Source organism: Danio rerio, chromosome 23, assembly GCF_052040795.2.
Source record: "Danio rerio strain M-AB ecotype USA chromosome 23, GRCz13ab, whole genome shotgun sequence".
NCBI classification, from domain to species: domain Eukaryota; kingdom Metazoa; phylum Chordata; class Actinopteri; order Cypriniformes; family Danionidae; genus Danio; species Danio rerio.
In genome coordinates this window covers 7576143-7600310 of record NC_141043.1, presented here as the reverse complement: position 1 = coordinate 7600310, position 24168 = coordinate 7576143, and the positions used below count along the sequence as shown (strand labels likewise).

General features: G+C 36.7%; 1 long non-coding RNA gene across 1 annotated transcript in view; it reads right to left on the bottom strand.

The window, feature by feature from the left end:
• LOC147831219 (uncharacterized) overlaps window positions 1-24168 on the bottom strand; it is a 39632-nt gene that overhangs the window by 3516 nt on the left and 11948 nt on the right. Inside the window, exon 4 of the long non-coding RNA XR_015523170.1 lies at window positions 3730-3897. This is a non-coding gene — a long non-coding RNA (uncharacterized LOC147831219). The remainder of the gene's footprint in view (window positions 1-3729; window positions 3898-24168) is intronic.

Below are 24168 nucleotides of genomic sequence, written 5' to 3'. Positions count from 1 at the left end.
AAGGTGTGCAGAAGAGCACCTTTGAACTCAAAACACGTCCAATATTGAGGTGGATGGGCTACAGCAGCAGAAGACCACAACAGGAGCCATGCCTGTCATCTAATGACAGGAAACTGAGGCTACAATTCGCACAGGCTCATTAAAATTGGACAACAGAAGATTGGAAAAACGTTTCCTGGTCTGACGAGTCTCGACTTCTGCTGCGACATTCGGATGGTAGAGTCAGAATTTAGCATCATTCCAGACTTGTTTCTTGACAATGACACTGAATTCACTATACTCAAATGGCCTCCACAGTCACCAGAACTCAATCCAATAGAGCACATTTAGGATGTGGTGGAATGGGAGATTCACATCATGTATGTGCAGCCGACAAATCTGCAGCAACAGTGTGATGCTATCATGTCAATATGGACCAAAATCTCTGAGGAATATTTCCAGTTGTTGAACCTTGTTGAATCTATGTTATGAAGGAATAGGACAGTTCTGAAGGCAAAAGGGGGTCCAGCCCTGTAATAGTAAGGTGTACCTAATAAAGTGGCTATAAGTGTATAAAAGTTGTTCAAAAATATCAGATAACAATGTGAAATACACCCAGAACTTTTCAGTAAAAGAGTGACGGCAACAAAATTGCAAGAGACGCTCCAAGCTCCATCCTCATCTATAAATAACTGACTGTGCATATCCATCTTCATCTGCACTAATAGGGATGACGAGAGATGGTCAGATGAGCAGCAAAAGGTAGACTGGAGAAGGGGGAGGACAGAGGTAAATGTTCAGATCTGCATCCATCATGGGGTATTTTCAGCACTCCTGTTGGAGCATTAGATGGAGTGGTGAGGGGAGGCTGAATGGGGGCAGTGAGTGACCTTTGACCGCAGAAACTCCTCAATATAAACTTTATTAGCTTGCTGCTAAATGTGTGTGCGTGTGTGTTTGATTCTGTTGAGGAATTTGAACTCAAACCAATTGTTTAAGTCAGAATTAGTTGAAGTTGTAGTTAGTTAGTTAGTTGTAGTTGTAGTTGAAGTCAGAATTAACGGAGAGAAGATTTGTAAAAGGAGAGAACACATTTCTACACATAATAGTTTTAATAATTCATGTCTAATATGACAGGACATAATATTTTACTAGATGTTTTTTTAAGACACTTCTATACAGCTTAAAGTGACATTTAAAAGCTTAACTAGGTTAATTAGGTTAACTAGGCAGGTTAGGGTAATTAGTTAAGTTATTGTAACGATAGCGAACGCTCACGCTTAATCTGCCCAGTTGGTGGAATGAACTTCCTAACTGCATCAGAACAGCAGAGTCACTCGCTACTTTCAAGAAACGACTCAAAACCCAACTATTTAGTCTCCACTACACTTCCTAATCTGCAATTGCCTCTCTGAATATCACACTTACTGTACCAAAAAAAAAAAAAAAAAAAAAAAAAAACTAATACTACTAATACTTCCCTTCTTAGACTTTACAGACCTGAAACTTGCCTATAGCACTTATACATTGTTGCTCTTGGTTGTGTAAATTGCTTCCTTGTCCTCATTTGTAAGTCGCATTGGATAAAAGCGTCTGCTAAATGACTAAATGTAAATGTAAATGTTTGTTCTGTAGACTATCGAAAAAAATGAGCTTAAAGGGGCTAATAATTTTTAACCTAAAATGTTGTTTAAAAAACTAAAAACTGCTTTTATTCTAGCCAAAATCGTGTTTAATTTTCTGTTTTATATGCACGATTATGCCATCAAACTGTTGTATAAATGCAACATCACATTCATAGTAGTGTGATATGGCTGTATATTGTCACTGGTGGGACATTAAGGCACTCGACCTGCTTCCTCGTGCCAACACATGCCTCCCACCAGTGCCAATACAGCCATATCAAACTGCTACTGATATTACTAATATCACTGCTGTGATATTGCTCATATATATTCAATTAAAAACTGTTTTGTGCTGACATATGAAAACACAATATAAAAATGTGCTTACCTAAAACACTTCTTATCACTTAACATGTGTCATTTAATTCATTTGATCTGCTGTATTTCAATATACCAAGTAATTCTTCAGTTGAAAATGTTCTAGAAATTGCAGTAAACTGCACATTTTTATATTGCGTTTTCATAATTGTCGGCAGAAGTCTGTTTTTACCCATTTATATATACATATACAGTTGAAATCAGAATTATTAAACAACCTTTGAAATTATTTTTCTTTTTAAAATATTTCCATAATGATGTTTAACAGAGCAAAGAAACTTTCACGGTATGTCTGATAATATATATTTTTTTTCATGAGGAAGTCTTATTTGTTTTATTTTGGCTAAAATAAAAGCAGTTATTAATTTTTTAAATACCATTTTAAGGTCAGAATTATTAGCCCTTTTAGGCTATATATTTTTCCAATAGTCTACAGAATTGAATTTATTGAATGGGATAGCCCCTTGAGATGAATCATCTCATTTTCGAGGGGGTCCCTAAAAGTTCACAAATCAAACAGAGTACAACACATCATAAAGTACATACACTTGATAAGACAAACAAACAAACACACAAACAATCAAACAAGCAGCACACTCCACCTGAAACACTTCCCATAATCTGAAGCCTAAATAAGCAACAACTTATAACCAAAAGTACAAACAATTTGATATGCAAATAAATAATAAACATTTAATTTCATTTAATTTAATTTGGAGCCAAATTTAATAACATTCGCAAGTTGTTTCCAGAAGAGAAAATAAATCGGCCCTAAAAAGACGAAGTGATTTAATTGATCTAAAAAAGGAAGGGAGATTGTTCCAGTCAAAAGGAGCTTTGTATGGAAAGGACCTACGGCCACTTTCTGTAGAAATTCTGGGAACCAAAAAATAATTCTGTTGCACATGACGAAGCGAATATGATGATGTAAATGGAACAAAAAACTGCTTTAAATAAGAAGGTAAATTAAAGTAAACACATTTCAAAAGAAACAAATAATACTGAAACAAATGATAAAAAAAAAGAAACAAATGATACTGTCTGAGGAACTTAGGTTGAAGCAAAACAAAGTGTTTCGTATAATATACAATGATGGGTTCTATAAGAACATCTTAAAACAAATCGACACAGAGAATTGAAGACAGTATTTAACAAACCATCAAACCATCATTATAAAATAACTTGCCTAATTACCATGATAGTACATGATAGTTAAGCCTTTAAATGTCACTTTAAGCTGTACAGAAGTGTCTTGAAAAATATCTAGTATATTTACTGTCATCATGGCAAAGATAAAATAAGTCTAATAATAGAAATGAGTTATTAAAACTATTATGTTTAGAAATGTGTTGACTAAATCTCTCCATTAAACAGAAATTAGGGAAAAAAGTAATCAGGGGGGCTAATACTTCTGATTGCAACTGTATAAAGTACACATAATAATAGTAAAATCTAATTTGTGCTGGCTAATACGAAAAATATTTTTTATTCCGAAAAGGAATCATAACATTCAGTAAATACTGCAGTCATGTGATTTAGTAGAATTAAAAAATAATATAAAATCCCAGATTCTTTTTAGATTATATATTTACACAGACGTCTGTGAGCATGATTGATCACATGCGCAAAAATGTGCACAAAGACTAATGAAGGGAAATCAACAAGCATAACACATACCCATCAGTGAAAGCTCATAAGATTTGATTAGTGCTCAAGAATGCGGCGTCCCATATCTCACCCGGCTCACCCTCAGCTGGCCCCATTGGATGTCAGAGTGGCCATTCATCCTCAGTCCGGCCAATCAGCTGAGGTGCCAGCGCAGTCTGCGGCCAATCAGAACGCAGGACGCCTTGACACCGAGAGAGATGCTCATATGTGTTTATGGCCTCCTGCCTCTATGACAAAACACAGAACCCTTCAGAGAAAAAATAAAGCAATTAGCCAATTACACCACACAGGCCTATTAGAAACCAAACATCCCAGTGTTTTCTTACCCTTTATACACAGCGATAAGACTTGGAGCTGATTGAGTGAATGTATCATGTCTCACGGAGAGAGAGAGGGGGAAAGCGATGCATATATGAAAGGAGCAGTAGAGAAGATTAGACGTATTTGCAGGGAGTCTCTCTTTATTTGAGAGAAGACGGATGAACTGAACTCTCAGTAACTCTTTGACTCCTGAGAAAAAGATGTGAAAAATTATAGCGCTGGAAAAATAGCTGCATCTGGATTATTAATCTAAAACCAATATAAAGCACTGTTTATCTAGGGGAAGACTGATCTGCCATATTACCTCACTGGATTCTCTTAAAATACCGTTCAATAGAGCTTGAAATAACACTCATCTGTGAGAATAACGCTACTTCAGTGAGGATAATGAGACCTAACAAAGACTTTAAAAAATTGTGCTTGTAAATGAATAAGGTTTGGCTGTTTCAAACATCTTAACGATTTACAGCTTTAATAATTTCTCCTATATTTTTTTTGTTAAATGCAAAAAATTATTATAATAATACAATTTTTACAATGGTTTACAGAAGTCACTCACTAAAATACCATTTGGAATAGGGCTGCCAGCTACTTATGGAAGTTTTTTCCTAACAAAATTTAAATGAAAATTCAAATGCTTAAAAGATCAAATGATAAATCAAATGCTGAAACTATAAATCAAATGCTCAAACCGACACTGCAAAGGATGAATCAAACCCTCAAACCGACTCCGCAAATGATAAATCAAATGCTCAAACTATAAATTAAATCCTCAAACAACTTCGCAAAATAAAAAAAGCTTCAGTTGGAGCTAATAAATCATCATATTGAAGTAAACAGTTACAAACTATTGACTATATAGTCTTTGTACATGTTTTATGGCAGTCTGGAGGAAGCAGCTGTAATGTAGTCACGCACTGATTTCCTGATTTAGAAAAAACAAAGAAAAAAACAGACTTGTAGTAATAATTTTAGCAATAGCAACTGCGAATGACTTGATTAATAATAGCATTGTGCTGATTTTTTATTTATTTATTTATTTTTTAGACAAGAACTCTATTAGTCTTAAGAAGTAAAGTGTGTATAGAATGACATTAATGTGTATTTAGTTTTGGCACTGAATGTGATTGCTTGCTAGTTCTTAATTTTACAGAAAATAAAAGAGATAAAGGGGATGCTGGGCTGTATATCTGATACACGAGCCAATTAAAAAAAAAAAAAAAAACAGAAACCTATTGATTAAACTATACAAATATACGTATTATCTACCTTCATCACTATGACATATGTAAATACCATCACTATCCAGTTAAAGTAAAATTCAAACACATCTGAAGCAACAGAAATTTGAAAATTGAAAAAAAAAAGAAACAATACCAGCAAACAAACAAACAAACAAACAAACAAACTAACTAACTAACTAACTAACTAACTAACTAACTAACTAACTAACTAAATAACTAACTAACTAACTCTATGTTATGGATACAATCTTTTTTACAAGACAAAAATTCTAATTAGTGTTTTTTGGGGGGGATAAATTCATCTTATTTTAAAGAATAAATAAAACCAAAAATTACCATACTTTTTGCTGGCACACATTGTTTGTCTGAAACTGAAAAGAATTCAATTAATCTATCTTAAAAAAGGCAGTTCTTCTCTGATGACGTCAGTTTGACCGCTTGGGGAAAATAGTTTTCTGTTTCAATTGGAAATATGTCTTCATGCTGAAATAAAAGTCTGCAGCAACTTCTGGTTTACACTGACGATGTTTAATTCCTTTTTTAAAAAGCTTATCCCACTCACCAAGGCTGCATTTATTTATTCAAAAATAGAGTACAAATTTTCAAATTGTGAAATGATACTGCATTATAAAATAACTGTTCAAAAGTATAATACTTTATTATTATATTATTCCTTAAATCACTTATTATTCCAGTGATTTAAGGATGAATTTTCAGCTTCATTACTCTAGTCTTGAGAGTCGCAAGATACTTCAGAAATAACTCTAATATTAATTATTATTTTTATTACTAATATAACTATTATTATTGTTACTATCATTATTAATAATAATATTATTATTAATGGTAATAGTGATAAAAGCAATAATGACTGGAGTAATAATTTCATTTAAAACTACATACAATAGGAAAGCAGTTATTTATTTATTTATTTTTCGCCTTGAACAGAATAATTTTCTTAAAAAAAAACATGAAACAAATACTTCTGAAAAAAAAACTTTAGTGTATATTTTGATCAATCTTGTTTTAAAGTATGAATGAAACCAATATTTAAACTCTCGGAAATAAAGGTACAGGAGCTGTCACTGGGGCAGAACCTTTTCAAAAGGTACAAATTTGTACCTGGAGGGTCCCCAACGGTACCGTAAAGATACTTTTTTTAGGTACATTTGGGCAATAATATGCACCTTTGAGGTAACACTGTGGACTCTTTGGGTACAAATATGTACCTTTTAAAAAGGTACTGCTCCAGTGAAAGCTCCTGTACATTTATTTCTGAGAGTGTACTGTACCATACTTTTAGCCAGCACACATTATTAGTCTTACAATGAAATGAACAATTAATCTATGTTAAAAAGGCAGTCCTTCACTGAAAAAGCAAAGACTTTAAAGACGTTTTTTTTTTAAATAACTGTAAGAAGTTGTATAAGATATAAGTTTTATAAGCCTTATTTTGCAATGCAGAAGTAATCTATTTTCTGTGATTGAGTTACAACTTCAGATTTAGTGGTTGATGGGAAAATGGCTAGGAATAATAAATGGGAGTGAATGGTTAAACTATATTCTCTAAAACTATTTCTGTGAGATGAATATTTGCAGGCACGGGATGTCAACATGACGTCATTGTACCCCAACATACCCCAATGTTATGGGGACGTTGGATTTTGTTTGGAAATGAAAAATCGGGTTGACGTCAGGACCCAACATCAATGTTCAACCTAAAATCAACCCAATATCAACATCTAATCATGCTACACCTTGACATTGCGTGCACATTACCACTACGGCATCTATCAGACGTTGGATTTTGGTCACTTTCCAACACAACCAACAATCAACCATATATTAACGTAATTTGATGTCGTTATTGGATGTCAAAATAACGTTGTCATTAGACGCTGGCTAGATATTGAACTTTGGTCACCTGACATCATGACTAGCCCCACACAGAATCTGCACATGCAGAAATCTGCAAATTTTTGGCCCATCATTGAGTCTATTTATTTACTTGTGTAAATGTGTGTACATTTATATTCATTCAGTTTTTTTATTAATTTCGACAAATACTAATTTTGTAATAATAATGACTAATATGAAAGTCTTTATTTGATTTATTTACAATAAAGTTTGTAAAGTAATATTTTCTGTCTTTTAGCAGATATATTATATGAGAGACTTGCTTTGTTTAGCAAATAAGTGGCTCTAGATGGATTTGTATTCTAATTATTAAATAAAAGTTAAAAAGCTATTTTTTTTAATTTCATATATGAAGTTTTTAGTTATGATTCTTCCATAATAAATCTGCATAAATTGATTTTTTTTTTATTAAACTTTTCAAAGAAATAGCAAAAAATGTCAGCAGATTCTGTCTGGCCCAAGTCATTAACTAAATCTAACCTAATATTAACGTTGTATGATGGTATGTGCCTGTTGGGATCAAAATAAAGATTATATAATGAGAACATGCAGATTTGCAACATTAAGAAGCATAATGGAGTGTGTGTGTGTTTTTTTTTTTTATAGCTAAACATCAATGGAAGTGAAAGAGACCAGATGACTCAAGCCAAAAAAGTTCCAAAGACTATGCCTACTTTTATTTGAAAGAATAAGGTCAATACATTATATATACATATATGCAAATGTTCTGTTAGATAATCAACCTTGACCAACTTTCAAACACAGCTACAAAGGTGAACATTCGAAATTTGTTTACGTTATGTTTACATGATCCTTTTACAAGTGTTATAAAACTGCTTTGTCATGCTGTCCCTCCAGGTATATGTCACTTTCCTAATGCTCTTGAAGCGTTTATGCAGCACTCTCTTAGCACTTCCAGAGGACTCTCAAAGACCTCTCACAACCAGTGACTATTGCTATAAATCTCACACACAATGAGCTCTTAAACACCAGGGTGGTCTTCTCCCGTCTCTTTCCTCTTCTACGCTCTTCTGCGATCATCTAAAACTTTCTCTCACCCCAACAGAAACAATCATCCATTCCTCCATCCTTCAAACTCCCAACCAAGTCCCCCTTTTCCCCTCCAAAGGTCTCCGTGACTCACTGTCCTGCGTCCTGCTCCTAGGGAGGAGGAATTCGAGTGAGTTGTAGTTGTCCTCTTCTCAAACGCGCCATCGCGGAGAGCCTGATGTCCACTAAAGCCGTTTCAAAACTAATAAACAATTGTCAAGCGAGAGGTAAAGCAGAGAGCTGTATGGCCATTCTAAAAGCACATCAAAGGGTCCGCACTAAGAGCCATCTAGACGAGCGATGTGGATGACCTCTCCACTGCACACACGCACACACAAATCACATATGCACCTCACAAATATTACAAACATACAGAGCAGACACTGGGATGAAAGTATTTCAAAATTACAGACAGAACAATGACACATGAATGGAGCAGGACTTGATGTGAGTTCCTGTGCAAGTCACTGGATGGAGGAAATTACATATTTGGTGCCAGATGATTCAGCTCACAGAAACGAACAAGTCAAAAGGCAAAGATTTAGACTTTAAACTGGACTGAAGAAAAGGGTACAAATCTTTTTGCATGGCATTCGATAAGTCAGACATGGTCACATCATGATGGAATAGGATTTATCTGGAAAAGCCAGGATAAAAACTGGAAAGTGTAATGTGTGAGGCAGGACAGAGAGCAATGGGTTGAGTGTTACCTGGTCATCACACCAATCTTGAGTCCCCAGAGGGGTGACAACATTAGCACCAAGATTGGCAAGACAGGACTAGATTGAATAGGACAGAACAGGAGTTCAGAGATTTAGTAAGAAACTATAGAATAGGACAGGATATGATAAAAGTCCTTGTATACTTAAAAAAAAAAAAAATCAAAGAATGAATTGAAATTAGCAACATAGGCTCATTCTGAAAATCTAGCCCTATATACATTTATGGAGATCGTGTATGTAGCCAGAAGTACATATGGCTGCATTTAGTTTTTAAAACGAATGCTACGGGGCGGTATCATGCTGTTCCTTTTGGCGCTTACCAGCTGACCACTTATCTCCGTACAGACGGCTTTCCAGCTGTTACCAGTTTTTCCAGTTAGCTCGCCATGTTCGTCGGCAGACTAGAGAAGAGAAGCAATGAGGAGCTGACCACAATGACACTGTTTGAGTCTGGCAAAGAACGGTTCCAGAAACAGGTAAGACGAAAACAGAAGCCAAAAAATAAACAAGTAAATAACAGGGTGAGAATGTGGTAAAATCTGAAAGCGTGGTATTAGTATCAGGCAAGCACTTTTTTTTTTCAGGATTGCTTTTGAAAACTGTCTGTTGGGTTAAGGGAAGTGGGTTGGCAGGTCAATTGGTGATTTTGAAAACACTATTGGTTTGGTTTAGGGAGGGAGAATGGTGGGTCAGTCAATAAAAAAAAGACAGACAAGTACAGAAAAGACTAGACATGATAGATTAGGATAAGATAGGATGGGATAAATCAGAGCAAGGTTGGTTTGGAAAAGTATAGGCCAGTATATAAGATATACTATATAATAATATAAACAGTATTTAAAATGAGGGAGGTAACTCAGGTAAAAAAGGGACAGGATAACTCAGGACTGGGAATGATAGATTAGGCCAGGAGTAGGAAAGGACAGAACAGGTCAGGCTAGTATTGGATAGGATAGGATAGGATAGGATAGGATAGGATAGGACAGATCATAGTGGGGTATGGGAAGGATAGGTTAGTCCAGAATATAAGATAGTCCAGGATAGGACAGGGCAGTATAACAAATTATAGGGCAGGATAAGAAAGGACAAGTCAGGACCCAGTATAATCAATCAGAGTAAGAGTAGGACTGGGAACAGGCAGAATAAGTTAGGCCTGAATAGGGTGGGAGAGGATTGGATCAGGGATACAATCTAGAATGTGCATCATTATCTTTGACAGTGTGTTTTCTACTAACAGCCTCCATCAAATGTTAGTCCTTCACACTTCTCGCTGCCATCAACATTCTCACACACACCCTGCACCCTCACTCCTACTGGGTCTGGGTGCTGGGCAGCAGAGGAGACAGGCTGGCTGAGCCCTAGAAAGTGGGAGCCAGCTTCTCAAAATGTGTGTGTGTGTGTGTGTGTGTGTGTGTATGGGGAGGAGATAAGTAAACTTCACAGCCCATGACATAAATCACATCAAGACATGACAGTAGGACACTGAGCAGGACCACTGATAAAAGCAGCAGGAGGGAGGGAGAGAGACAGAGAGAGAATGGAGAGAAAGTAAGTGGGAAGAACAAGGGTCATGGTAATGGGTGAGGGGGGGAGAGCAAATGGAAAGAGAGATATAAAGAAAGTCTGAATGTGTTTGTGTCAGTGTGTGTCTGTGTGTGTAGGAAAACCAGAGGGAAAGCAAGAGATACGACAGAGTCAATGGGAGTGAGAGAAGGATATGTGTGTTTTTAGATTCTCAGTCCTCCCAAAGGTGTAGATTATCCAAAGAGCGCAAGCTAATTTCCAGGTTCATGAATGCATTCTCCTGTTTCAAACAACTGTCCACCTAAATCTTTTCTGGCTGAGAGAGGATGCACCCCCACTGTATGTGTTATGATTCAGATTGATCCAAGAGCACTTTTAAACTAAATTTACTGTTTTTCCCCTATTCTTGCCGGTGCTAGCTCTTCATAACTAAGATGGCAGGTTATACATCATTTGATATACTGATCTTTCATTGACACGCTAACAAGGCCATTAAAACAGCCGAACTATTTAGCAGCTCGCACAAATCAAGAACTGTGTATCATTAACCCAACCGCTCTGGACGTCTCTGACAATTTGACACCATGTTCGTCGTACTTATTAGCTGTTGGCTGAATCAGACTTGACCATACATGAATGAAGTCTCCGTAAACTATCTGACGTCTCTGCTCCACAACCTAACCTCCGTGTTTATTCTACAGCCCAATTATGAAGAAAAACAAAACGTCTGACTGTGTACCAGAGTGTTCACTGTTTGTGTATGGCAAGAGCACATCTATGGCAGCACTTCATTGTGTAGCTGACCGCTGCGGTTTAATTTATGACCTCCTATTTGTGTAAAATGTAGGCCATAATTTTAATATGTGTGAAAGTAAGAAGTAAACGGAAAGTGGGTAGTTTATGTATTTTCAGGGCTCATTTGTCTCTGTTGAAACTGGTTGTATGAGACTGTGCTGTGTTGACCTTTAAAAGTATAGTGGTGGTAGTACCATGGTAAACCGAAGGATCCTCTCAGATAGCAACACAATCACACTTTAATGTGCCATTGTACTGCATGTTTGCATTATTAATGTATGTGAGGTCAGTGTAGTACCGGAGGGTCTACATATGGTATTAACATGGTTCTTTTCAAAGCCAATTCAAAGATACACCATGGCACATTACAAAGACCCAATGTAGTTCCATAATACCTCAAAATAAACCCTGCTGAAATAAACAGCTTAAACCAGCCTAAGCTGGTTAGCTGATCGACCAGCCTGGATTTAGAGGGGTTTTGGCCATTTCCAAGCTGGTTTCAGCAATTTCCAGGCTAGGTAATGACCAGCTTGACCAGCTTAACAAGGCGCCCAGGCAAAACCAGCTACATCCAGCTGAAACCAGGCTGGTTTTAGCGGGTCATTTCCCAGCATGACCAGCTAAGATCATGCTGGAAATTGCTAAAACCAGCCTGGAAATGGCCAATACTCCTCTAAAATCAGACTGGTCATCTAGCTAAAACCAGCCAACCAGCCTAGGCTGGTTCCAGTTTTTTCAGCAGGGAAATAACACTATTTGTGTTACTTTGTCTAACACAAAGGTCTCAATCTCAATTCCTGGCGGGCCATAGCTTTTCAGATTTTATCTCCAACCACCTCCAACTCACACCTGCTTAATAGTCTCTAGTAGTTTTGAACACCTTGATTAGTTGGATCAGCTGTGTTTGTATAGGGTTGCAGAGCTGTGGCCCTCCAGAAATCGAGTTTAAGAAAATATGTTATAACAACACTAACGTCTGTAGGCCCTTTGCTTATAAACCACTTCAAGTGGGATTTGAACTGGAATTTTCAGCATGAGGGCCAGTCGCACTTTAACAAGTATGCTAACGACTTCAGAATTAGTCGCTAGTGGTCCTCTTGGGGCTAAGAGAGTGAGATTTACCTGAACAGCTCCTACTAAAGTGAGCTCTATCACACTCAGGGGCTGTTCACATATTGTGCCTAAAAGCGTGCAGAAAACGCAAACATGTAATGTTGTGTGCTCATGCTCATTTGTCATCTGTTGGTGCTAGTCAACCATTAACCGTTTATTTAGAAGATGACAAAACATTGCTGCAGCTCTGATACAAGTTTTATTTAAGGAGAAAATTCAAAAGCGCTGCACTGTTTTGTTGTTCTGTAGGTGCGTCCCAAATTTTACACTTATGCGCTATTCTACGCCATTTTATAGTATCAATAGTGTATGTAAAAAGTAAAACGGGGACGTTGCATTTTGTTTGGAAATTAAAATTAGGTTGACGTCAGGACTTCACGCCAGGTCTACGTCAATGTTCAATGTCCAACCTAAAACCAACAAAATATCAATGTCTAATGATGTTAAAGCTTGACGTTGTGTGGACATTACCACTATGACGTCTTTCAGATGTTGGATTTTGGTCTCTTTCTAACAACCTAAAATCGACCAAATATCAGAGTCATTTGATGTCATTATTAAACATCAAAATAATTTTGTCTTTAGACGCTGGCTAGATATTGAGTTTTGGTCACCTGATATCACAACCTAAATCTAACCTAATATTAATGTCTTATGATGTTGTGTGCTTGCTGGGCAATAACTTAAGGCACTACAGAATGTTACAGTAACCACGGGGGAGTGACACATGCAACTGGAGTTTGGATCCAAAAGCAGGTTTATTCTTAGTCAGGCAAGCAATGTTCAATACGGGTGCAAACAGGTGTGTGAGGACAATCCAGAATCGTAGTCGAAGTAACATGCAAGAGGACTAAGACAGGGAGGCTAACAAGGCTAAGGTCGGTACACAGGATAACAAGACTAGGAAACGCGTTGTAGTGCTATTTACAGTAAACAAGACTCGCAAACTAAACGGGTGAGTGTGTGGCTTAAATAGTGTGTGCAATGAGTCTCTGACAATCCTCAGGTTGTGTGAACCAGTTTAGATGAGGAAGCATGTGTGTCTGGGCGAAGTGCATATATGAATATGTAGTCCAGAAATGGCGGCATTGTAGTCCATGAGTATTTGTGAGAGAGATCCAGCGATCTATGGAGTAGTGATTCGCTGGTGATTGTGACACACACATGCAAAAATTACATGTAAACGCATTAGCTTTTAACAGCGTAACACTCACTACTCGTTACTCTTGAGTACTTTTGAAAGGGCTACTTTTTACTCATACTTTGAGTAATAGTTACAACAGATACTTTTACTCTTCTTACAATACATTTTTAGGCAAGTAATGGTACTTTTACTTGAGTCTTATTTTTCAGTACTCTTTCCACCACTGATGATAATACAGCCACTTACTGTATTCACCTTAAGGCAAAGGAGCACTAACTTCCTCTAAATACTAGGCTTATGCTAGTTTTGTTGAATAAAATCAGCAAACGCAAAAGAAATGTGACAACAAGATGCTGCAAAGCCAGAAACTTCTATTATTGACGGCTAAGTGAACGAGTCGTTTATAACGGAGATTCATTCACAAACGAATTGCTCCCTCCGTCAGAATGACATGTGAAAGCAGGAGAGGTTGTGTGTTTCAAAGTACAGATAAGATCAAATTAAACAGGGAGAGAGGATAGTACATTTTGATTATCCATCAATGTAGAAAAGTGATGTAAAATTATAATTTTCGTAATTTAAAAAAAATGCATAATGACCACCGGGAAAACTCCCGATCATATGTGTGTAGCTCTCGCTCGGGATGGCCACAGCCCTCCACTGCACCTTGGTCCCGCATTTATTTCAAAGGAGCGCTACGTTGTACCAAAATGGGGGCTCTATTAACTCATTCCTTCCAATAGACAACAACAGGGTAGACGACATCTAATGTAAATATCTATGAGCTATGTCTATTAAGACTTTAATTTTAGGTTTTAATTTCCCTGTTGCTTGCTGCCTTATTGTCTATTTGTTTTCTCCTCTCGTAGAGTTTTCTGTATGTTTATTATACTGTTAAAACGGTTTGTTTACCTCATTTTGAGAAGAACCCAAGTTGTCTGTTTTGCTCTCTCATTTCTGAGAAGAATCTAAGTTCTCAGGCTTAGTGGTTTACCCTCCAGTCTCCACACCAGAGACCCGGGTTCAAGACCCATCCGTGACAATTTCACAATATAATAAAATATCAAAATGATTCCAATATTAACAGCAATAATCTCGCACAATACCCAGCTGATTTAGTCAGTGCCTAGTGACATAAAAGGCACACTGTGCTTCTTTTTTTTCTTGTCAACAAACAAGGCAGTGTGGTGTGCCTCGCGTTTTTAGATCGTATAAGTGCATTCGGTGTGATCGGCCCCTAAAAAGTGTAACGGAGGCCAGCTAGTAAGTGCTGTGCAGGTAAACCCCACTCTTCTGACCTCTAAAGGTGCTCTAGTGACAGACACTAGAGGCCATGGTCTTTGGCCTCCTTGATAAAGCAACCGACTCCCATGCGGAAGGTTGCTGGTTCGATCCCAGATTGGAGCAGTTTGGGTGACGTAGGACCGGCGGGGTTACATTAGTGCCGTGACCCGGATGGGAGTGAGGTTAAGAGGGGTGAGTGTAAAGGAGGCCAACTAGTAAGCGCTGTGCAGGTAAACCCCAGTCCTCTGACCTCTAAAGGTGCTCTAGCGACACATGCTAGAGGCCATGGTCTTTAGCCTCCTTGATAGAGCAACCGACTTCCATGCGGAAGGTCACCGGTTCGATCCCAGCTCAGAGCAGTTTGGGTGGCGTAGGACCAGCGGGGTTACATTGGTGCCGTGACCCGGATGGGAGTGAGGTTTAGAGGGGTGAATGTAATGGAGGCCAACTAGTAAGTGCTGTGCAGGTAAACCCCAGTCCTCTGACCTCTAAAGGTGCTCTAGCGACAGACGCTAGAGGCCCTGGTCTTTAGCCTCCTTGATAGAGCAACCGACTCCTATGCGGAAGGTCGCGTAGGATGGCGTAGGACCGGCGGGGCTACACAAGCAGGCTAAAGATAGAGGTTTTAGCATTAGCTAACTCACACAGCTCCTACTAGCTTACTTCCATTAAACATTTTCTATTTGCAGTCCCACCTTTAGTCATGAATAGACATAAAATGACATTGATGGATCTCCAGAACTAGAGTTGGTACCTACTGCACTAAACAATGCTTTGCTAGTGACAAACTGCTTCATATCTGTTTGTCTCGATGCTAATAACACGTGACCACTTACACGCACAAATTGCACCCACATTTATGACACATACAGAATCAATGTCATAGCCCCCATGACTAATGCTACACACCCTTCAGAAATTTAACACGACACAGTGACCTCCACATAAACACAGGTACACAGCCTCTCCTCTTTCTTATCAGCCCGCTGTGGGACAAAGCACGTTTTTGGAGTAGGAAAAACTGAGCAGAGCACATTAAAGAAAATAAGAGTGAGTGTGTGCGCGCGAGAGTCTGTTTTCCTGGCCAGACTTTCAGTCTTGTAGCTGGAGATAGCAGCTGGAACAGCCATGCGAAGTAAGCCTCCGCCATTCCCCTCCCACTGCCTTATACTACCTGAAAACATAATACTCTAATCTCTCTCTTACATATGCAAAGAAACATCTCTGCCTCTGTACAACTATGTTCACTGCAGTGAAGTCATTTCTGGCTTGTAGCATGTTTTGATGTCTGTAAATGTAATAATAACAATAATAAAATGAATACTAATAATAAAATGTGCTCTAATTTAGGAAGCAAACTTCAATATTGTGTAAAACTAACCTATTTTGTATGTGTTTTTTATTGAGCTGTTACACAAGACCTCCTAAAATGTAGTTTTTTCTTCTATTTTTCACCTCTAATCACTACATTTAAAAATAACACACCATATAAATAATTCAAATATCTGGCTTTATAACATAGACAAGTATTTACAGTTGAAGAATTATTAGCCACCCTGAATTATTAGCCCCCGTTTATGTTTTTTCCCCAATTTCTGTTTAACGGAGAGAAGATTTCTTTAACACATTCTAAACATAATAGCTTTTATTTTATCTTTGCCATGGTGACAGGACATTATATTTTACTAGATATTTTTCAAGACACTTCTATACAGCTTAAAGTGACATTTAAAAGCTTAACTAAGCTAATTAGGTTGACTAGGCAGGATAGGATAATTAGGCAAGTTATTGTATAATGATGGTTTGTTCTGTAGACCATCAGAAAAAAAAAATAGCTTAAAGGGGCTAATAATTTTGACCTTAAAATTGCTTTGAAAAAATGTAAATGTGCTTTTCTTCTAGCTGAAATAAAATAAATAAGACTTTCTTCAGAAGAAAAATATTATCAGACATACTGTGAAAATTCCCTTGCTCTCCCTGCTGAAAAATCCAGCTTAAACCAGCCTAGGCTGGTTGGCTGGTTTTAGCTGGTTGACCAGCCTGGTTTTAGAGGGGTTTTGGCCATTTCCAGCCAGATCTTAGCTGGTCAGGCTGGAAAATTACCAGCCAAATTCAGCTAAAACCAGCTTGAGCTGGTCTTAGCAGGTCAAGCTGGTTTTAGCTGGTCATCTCCCAGCCTGACCAGCTAAGACCAGGCTGGAAATGGCTGGAAACCAGCCTGGAAGTGGTCAAAACCCCTCTAAAACCAGCCTGGTTGACCTGCTAAAACCAGCCAACCAGCCTAGGCTGGTTTAAGCTGGATTTTTCAGCAGGGCTGGTAAACATAATTTGGGAAATATTTAAAACAGACAATTTAAAGGGGCGCTAATAATTCTGACTTCAACTGTATATATCTCTGACTTCAAAATAGGATTGTTTATCTTTTAGAAAATAACAATTGGTTAAGAAAAAAAAACATTTTTATTTGTTGTGATTGAAAAAACTAATTATTCCATTGAATATTTATTTCTAAAGTAACACATTTGTATTGTTTTGCCTAAAGAATTTTTATAAACACATCTGAAAAACATGGCATATTTTTGTAACTATTTACAAAAATGCTGTAAACAACAACAGTTCTATATCATATTTGGAGGAATTGTCATCAGTAACTAAAATTAGATTTACTAAAACATGAAATTATAAATCATAAATACAGACAAGCTGAGAATTTTTAAGTGGTTCCTTGATAAAATAAGCTTCTGTCCTCATTTACTCACCATTCTATTTTGACAAATTCTTCTTCTCTTCTTCTGTTGAGCACAAAGGAAGATATTTATAAAAAAAATAAAAATAAATGGAAACTGGTAAACAGTGACATCCATATTTCTTCTTCCTACTATAGATGTCAATGGTTTTCAACATTCTTCAAATATCTTCTTTTGTGTTCAACAGAAAAAACACATATATGCAAAGGTTTAGAACTTGAAGGTCAGTACATAGTGAGTAAAGTTTCATTTTTGGGTGAACTACCCTTTTAATTTTTTCTATAGCTGTACATATACAGCACTCACAAATCTATCTTTTAAATTCAGATTTTTAATAGGACGCTATATACGATGTTATATTTGTGCATATACATTAGATTAGTCAGTACTGAAGCCAAATCTGGAGCTTATCTAACTTACGATAACTTAATGAAAACTAATTCACCCAAATTGATATGTTATAGAAATTTTAAAAATAGGAAAAATTAAGAGAAGCTAAAAATTAAAAAAATGTAGTTAAAATATTTAGGTATTTTAAATTTTGTATCTTTTAATTTGTAAATATGTTTGGTGACTAAAATATTATTTTAATAAATATATCTGTTTAATAAATCTGTTTTGTTTAAATGCACCAAAACACATAACCAAAATTCACTGAGAAATGGATCAAAATATTAATTTTCAAAATGGGGTGTACTCAGTTATGCTGAGCACTGTATATGGTTCATATACAAATAAAGAATAGTAGAAATATGTTAGACTTCACAAACATGTACACCAAGTCAAAGAATTGGAATAAAGAGATAAACAAATTCCGAGAGAATTTGTAATTGAGAAAGAGGCAGAAGTGAGGAGGAGTGTGTTTGTCTGTGTGCGTGTATCTGGCCGTAGTGGAGCCCGGTCCATGAAGTCTGCATGCTGTCAGTGTGAGTGGCCTTATCTTCCCCAAACATTTACTTAACCCTTTGTCTTACAGGGCCCAGCACAATGAGACACAGCCAGAGGAATCCCAGTGGGACTTCAGATGGACAGGCCTGCCGTCACTGATACACTCACAGTCACACTGACTGCGCTCTAATCTGCACACATTAAACTCCCCTCGCAGCGATAATAACTACAGCTCAGAGACCTCACTGCGCTTTCAATGACATCACTGAAACCTCGCTCTGTCCTCTTCCTTTTCTTTCGTCTGATAACAGCAGATGACCTGTGGAGGAGTCTTAGCCAATCAATCAATCAATTTGGAGAATTTAAATAATTCATCAACAGAACATTCATGTTTGTTCCAATAATATTGTATCTGAAGGCATGATCAAATTAGCTTAAAAATTGTTATGCTTCACAGAAAGTTAAATAATGGGTCCCGTTATTTAAAGTATATTTTATCCAAAAAAAAAAAAAGTAAATTCATTTACTCACCCTTCATTTGTTTCAAATGTATTTAAGTTTCAGTTTAATGTTAACGACAGGAAGATATTTTGAAAAATGTTGGAAAGCGGCCATTGACAGCCATAGTAATTTGTTTTGTTCTTACTATGGAAGTCAATGGTTGCTGGTCTTCAGAATATATTGTTTTATACAAAGGGTGATGATGGCACACTTTTCATTTTGGGGTGAACTATCACTTTAATGCATTATATATACTATTTATGTTAGTTCACAGTGCATTAAAGGGCACCTATTTTACCCCTTTTCAAAAATGTTTATAAATCTGTTGTATCTCCAGAATGTATGTATAAAGTGTCAGCTAAAAACACCCATTAGATTATTTATTATACCTTTTTAAATCTGGAAAAGTTGAGCTGTTATGGCATTGTAGCTGTTTTTGTTGCCTGTGCCTTTAATGCGAATGAGCTGGTTTTCCCCCACCCACCCTTCCCATGTGCATGTCAGAACCTTCACGTAGATAAACAGCACAGTGACAGACAAGAATGAAGCAGATGTCCCTCACTACAGTAAGAACTTTCCCAACGGTTATTTGATTTATACTGTATGTTGTGGGGTTAATTCAAGCCTTTCTGCAATGATAAGTCACACAAAATATCCTTATAAAGTTCCCTCGCGTGCACATTAGCTCTGCACAAATGTGGCAGGATACATGTTAATACACACTACTGTATGTATGTCCGTTATGTTAATGTACAAAATAAACCTGATTTAATGTCCACAAACTGGGAATGAATTGTCTTCTTTTATAATTGTACTGATAATATGCGGTTGTTGTGATGAATTACTTATTGATTTTATTGAAGTTACAAACATGCACCGTTTTAAAAACATTTTAAACTTGTAAAATTCATTCTTGATGACATTTGATGATGATTGAGGATCACAGAGAGCTGAACAGATCTTTTGATCCCAGTTGCTTTGCGCATGTCCTGTCTTGTGGATGTGATTATACGCGTTACTACGGACACATGCTAATACACGGCTGGCAATCAATTCAGTGGGTGGGGAAACTGAACTCCTACATTACGTTGCAGTCGGACTTAAAATGAGCGGGACTTGGATCCTGTCACTTGGTGTTTCTATCACTATAATATGACTGTGGACACACAATGTCTACACACAGTTCTGTCCAAACAGCTTACAAAAGATGATTTTCACCTTAGATGCACTTTAACTAATGTAACAGCAAAATAAATAAATAAATAAATAAATAAATAAATAAATAAATAAATAAATAAATAAATAAATAAATAAAACTACTGATTTTAAAAATGCAATAAATGCTGCAAAAATATTCATCCATTCAGAAATATTCAGGATTTATGTCAGAATTTTAATGCATTAAACGCTTTTTTTTTATTGACAATATACAGCATGAACAGTTCATAACAAACTATCCAACAGAAATTTGCTGTAAGTATATGATGTTACAGAATCACTTGTAGTCTTGCAGTTCACTAAAAGACCACTAGTTTAGAAAAAAAAAATGTGAGTTTCCAGCCTGATCTCACGAGAAAACGTATTTTACATTTTGCCAGTTTAGTGGCTAATTCGTATGAATTCGTACGAGTTGAGTAGTACAAAATTGTACGATTTTAAAAAGGAGGCGTGGCACCCAACCCCACCCCTAACCCCAATTGTCATTGGGCGATGAGCAAATCGTACTAAAATGTACAAATTAGATCGTACATATTCATACGAATTAGCCACTAAATCAAAAAGTTACGAATTGCCGTGAGATTGCGTTGGAGTTTCTGAATTCTATATAGTCTGTTTAACTAATGTCAACCAATGAAACCTTATCGTAAAGTACAGCCTTGGAAGCGGTGTTGAACTTCAGGAACGAATCAATTCTGAGACATAAAATCATCTCCATACAATAAACCGAAAGGTCAGCAGCGCAAATGCTCTTCAGATGTTTTATGTAGCATTAGCCATTATAGCACACTGGCCATTTATTTTTTTGAGGTAACAATGAAGTGTGCTGTAAATACCTTGCTGTTATCTGAGCATGTGTTAGACTTCAGAAGAATGCAGCAGTCGGCCTTTGTCTCTGTGTCCAGATCATCAGGACAGGAGGCCGTCGGAGAGGAGCTTATCAAAGCCAGCAAATACCATTACAGCGAGAGAGAGACAGAAATGCATGCCTTTCAGAAAGACAGATGCCTACGTGAGATGTGCAGCCTTCACCAGTGAACTTTTCTAAGCCAGTTCTGGAGGAATATGCCAACTCTATAGAAAAAAAAAATGTTATGTCAAATTGTTGTTTTTAAGGCAATAGTGTAGGGAAAACTTACTTTTGAAAAGTAATGCATTACAATATCTCTTCTACTACCCCACCAAAATAAATAAATAAATAAATAAATTTCTTAACTCCCAATGTTGCTAATTAACACACTCAATGCTTTTTTTCAACACATCCCATAATTGTTTAAATATCAGCCTCTACCAAATAGTTGATATGTCGATTTACGGTAAAAGACCTGAAGTCTAAGACTAATTTATATATTTAAATATTGAAAATAAAACATTAATAAATCACCCTTGTTACACTTAATCACCCTTATTTTTTGAAGTATGCCATAAAATATTTCAGAGTTTCATTTAACATGCTTTTTAAAGTGCTTTCTTGTTTTTTTTTAATACAACAAAACCAAAATCAAGTGTAATAGTGCAACAGGATTATGTTTGTTTGATTTTTTTGTAAACCAACAATGCTGTGTGTTTGAACCATTATTTAAAACAGTAATTCTTGAAATGACTTTAACACTCATTATTAAAAACAGTAAGAAAGTCAACCATTTAGAGCAGCAGTCAAAGGGATATTGAGTTACTCCCCCAAAAAGTAACTAGTTGCATTACTTAGCTACTGTTTATCATAGGTAATGTGTTACATTATTTATATTAAATTTTTAAAAAGTAACTCAAAAATTATGACTTTTAAAAGGATGATTTTTAAAAAAGTATCCATTACTTGTTACTAGAAATGTAATACAATTATGTAACTTGCATTACTCAAAACACTAGGTAAAATGATGTAGCTATTTAACGATGTCTACAAACACTAATCAGAATAAAGAAGTAAGATTTAAACATTGAATAGGTAAGAAAGACAGTGATGTAGTGTGGTGTGTATGTGTGTTTTTGGATGAGGTGGGGGGGCATGGAAAGACAAAGAAAAAGCGAGTGAACTGAGTATGAAAGCACTTCCAGCTCTCTGTCTCTCTCGACTCCCTCGCTTAATCAAACAAATCACGATTACAAAATATTTCAAGGTCTAGAGTCACTTCTATAAATCTGGAAGGCTCTTGAAGACGCAGTTGGCAGATACACACGCACTTACTTACAGCCAACTTCTTTTGGATTTAACCCACCAGAATATATGTCTCTCTGGCTCCCCATGTCTGCAGTGTTCATACAGTAAAATAAATCGGATGCATCCATCGGCAAAAGTGCAGCGGAGGGTCTGAGAAACAGGGTTATCCAAAGTGCATGTTCAGAAGCAGAGAGACAGAGAGAAGAGAGGGAGATTAACCCCAACATGAGGAACAGACAGACAAAGAGAAGAGAAATAGATAGACAGACAGACGGAGACGGGAACATAAGGAAATCCTGCTCGGAGACGATGAAGAGGGGGAGAGATAATGAAAGAGAGGAGAAAAGGGGAGAAAGAGAGAGAGAGAACTGGATTCCACATGTGCAGCAGGCCCTTGTCTTTACGATGGCTATGATTATAATTTAGTGCTGCTGTTTCAGGGATGACATCATCAGAGGCGCACCAATCAGATGGCACCGAGTCTATAAATTAATGAGCGGGCAGGAGTTCAGCTGACCGGGGCAGGGGCAAAGTTCATTCTACTCATCAAGAAGTGGCTAATGGAATGTGACCATGCAAAAAAATCAGAACGGCTATGTTTTGTGTATAAAAATATTGTATGTATATATATATATATATATATATATATATATATATATATATATATATATATATATATATATATATATATATATATGCTAAAACAACAAAGCTCTTGAGATTTCTTTGGGACAATTTAATTTTTTAAGTTTAATGTTTATGTTTAATCTACTTAAATTTGTAAAACCAATAGTTAACTTAATTCCTTCATGTTGTTCCAACCCAAATTAGTAATTGTTTTATCAATTGTTTCAATAAATTGCTTAATTGATTTATGTTTATTCAACTTACATGTGTAAAGTCAACTTAACCGATTTCTGTTGGGATTGCATGAATGAATTGTGTGGCTTGTTACGTTTTCCAATATGAATGGGTCGTTAACAATTTTATAATGTCTCTGGATTTATGATTTCTAATTATGCATTTGATTACAACATGTTTTTGTTATATTCTGTAAACAAAAAATGGCATTTCTTTCAAAGTTAAGATCATAAATGTGGTAAATGTATGGCGGCCAAGAGAGCTTAACGTACTGCAATTTTAGAAGACACGAAAAAACTGCAGCAAATTAAGAAAAGATCTTCATCCATCTGACAGCTCACATGCTGCAAATCCTCACAACATCTATACATTAAAAATGTGCTGCATTTTCCGACAATGAAAACAAATTAATAAAATGAATAAAACACGCTGCATTTTCTCACACTTGCAAAAACAATGGAACACAACGAAAATGTTTCAAGGGGACCCAAAAACATGACAGATGGCGCTGTGCCTTGATTGTTGCTCAGTGAAGTTGTAGGTGATCTTTGAAAGGTGAGCTTCTTGTTTGTTTATTTTAACATCCTGATCCCCTTGGCTATTGTATTTTTTTAGTCAAACAGATGAAGATCTTTTCCCAATTTCATTCACTCTATCATTTTCTTGTCGGCTTAGTCCCTTTATTAATCTGGGGTCGCCACAGCAGAATGAACCGCCAAGTTATCCAGCACGTTTTTATGCAGCGGATGCCCTTCCTGCTGCAACCCATCTCTGGGAAACACTCTCTCTTCACAAACACTCATTCACACTCATTCACTATGGACAATTTAGACTACCCGACTCACCTGTATCGCATGTCTTTGGACTGCAGGGGAAACCGGAGCACCCGGAGGAAACCCACGCGAATGCAGGGAGAACATGCAAACTCCACACAGAAACGCCAAATGACCCAGCCGAGGCTCGAACCAGCAACCTTCTTGCTGTAAGACGACAGCACTACCTACTGCGCCACTGCATCGCCCTTTTCTCAA